Raw genomic sequence first — 1,594 nt, 5'->3', positions numbered from 1 at the left:
ACAAGCACAACATATCAAAACTTATAGGATGCAGCAAAAGCAATTCTGAGAGGGAAATTTATAACTCCAAATGCTTACATTAAAAAGGAAAAGTCGGTGGCAGACGTCTTCGCGGAGAGTTGCTGTGGTTTCCTGCTTCAACAGTGCTTGAACGGAACCCAGCACTCGCCTCCTCCCCATTGGCCGGCCACTCTGAGCAGCTTTCAGCCACCTCTCCAGCACCGCGCAGCTGCCGCCTCCTCCTCTCTTGAACCGCCCACCATGATGACCACGTCCCCGTCGCAGGTGCACCAAAACTACAACCAGGACTCAGAGGCCGTCATTAACCTCCAGATCAACCTGGAGCTCTATACTTCTTACATCTACCTGTCGATGTCTTACTACTTTGACCATGATGATGTGGCTTTGAAGAACTTTTCTAAATATTTTATTCACCAATCTCATGAGGAGAGGGAACATGCTGAGAAACTTATGAAGCTGCAGAACCAACGAGGTGACCGCATCTTCCTTCAGGATATCAAGAAACGAGAATGAGATGACTGGAAGAGCGGGCTGAATGCAATGGAGTGTGCATTACATTTGGAAAAAAGGGTGAATCAGTCACTACTGGAGTTGCACAAACTGGCCACTGACAAAAATGACCCCCATTTGTGTGACTTCATTGAGACACATTACCTGAATGAGCAGGTGAAATTCATCAAAGAGTTGGGTGACTACGTGACCAACTTGCACAAGATGGCGGCCCCGGATTCTGGCTTGACAGAGTATCTCTTTGACAAGCACACCCTGGGAAAGAGTGATGATGAGAGTTAAGCCTTATGCTGTCTTCCCCAGAGTCACGGGGTGACTTCTGTGGTCACCAGGGCCATGCATGCATGTTGGGTTTACCTTTGTCTTTTCTATTAAGTTGTATCAACACCCACCAAGTTGTTTCATTTGTACCATTCCTTCAAATAAAGTAATTTGGTACCAAAAAAAAAGGAAAAGTCATCTCAAATCAGAGACTTAATCTCCTAACTGGAGTGTAAAAAAAGAAGGGCAAACTAAACCCAGACTGAGTGGAAGGAATGAAACAACAAAGATAAATGTGGAGATAATTGGAATAGGGAAAGAGAGAGAGAGAGAGAGAGAGAGAGAGAGAGAGAGAGAGAGAGAGAGAGAGAGAGAGAGAGAGAGAGAGAGAGAGAGAATCAATAAAATCAAAAGATGGTTCTTCAAAAAGAACAATAAATCAACAAACCTTAGATAGACTGACAAAAAAAAACAGAGGGGACATAAATAATTAAAATCATAAGTGAAAGGGGGACATTGCTACTGACCCCACAGAAATGAAAAAAGGATTATAAGAGGATACCATCAACAACTGTCTGCCAACAAACTAGACAACCTAAAGGAAATGGACAAATTCCTTGATACCTACTAAATACTTATAAGAAACAGAAGATCTCAGCAAATCAATAACAGTAGGGAGATGAATCATCAAAAATTTCCCCCAAAAGGAAAAGCCCAAACCAGATGGCTTCACTGGTGAATTTTACCAAGCATTCCAAAAAGAATTAACTCCAGTCTTGAACAACTCTTCCCAAAAATGGAA

The 1,594-nt window shown here is 42.7% G+C and overlaps 1 pseudogene; it reads left to right on the top strand.

Annotated features, from left to right (window-relative positions):
- Positions 1 to 261: 261 nt before the first annotated feature.
- Positions 262 to 964, top strand: LOC143646008 (ferritin heavy chain pseudogene; annotated as a pseudogene).
- The last annotated feature ends 630 nt before the right edge of the window (positions 965 to 1,594 follow it).

The sequence above is a fragment of the Tamandua tetradactyla genome, chromosome 9 (genome assembly GCF_023851605.1).
Source record: "Tamandua tetradactyla isolate mTamTet1 chromosome 9, mTamTet1.pri, whole genome shotgun sequence".
NCBI classification, from domain to species: Eukaryota; Metazoa; Chordata; class Mammalia; order Pilosa; family Myrmecophagidae; genus Tamandua; species Tamandua tetradactyla.
Note: the sequence above shows the minus strand (reverse complement) of the source record. Positions and strands in the feature narration are given on the sequence as shown.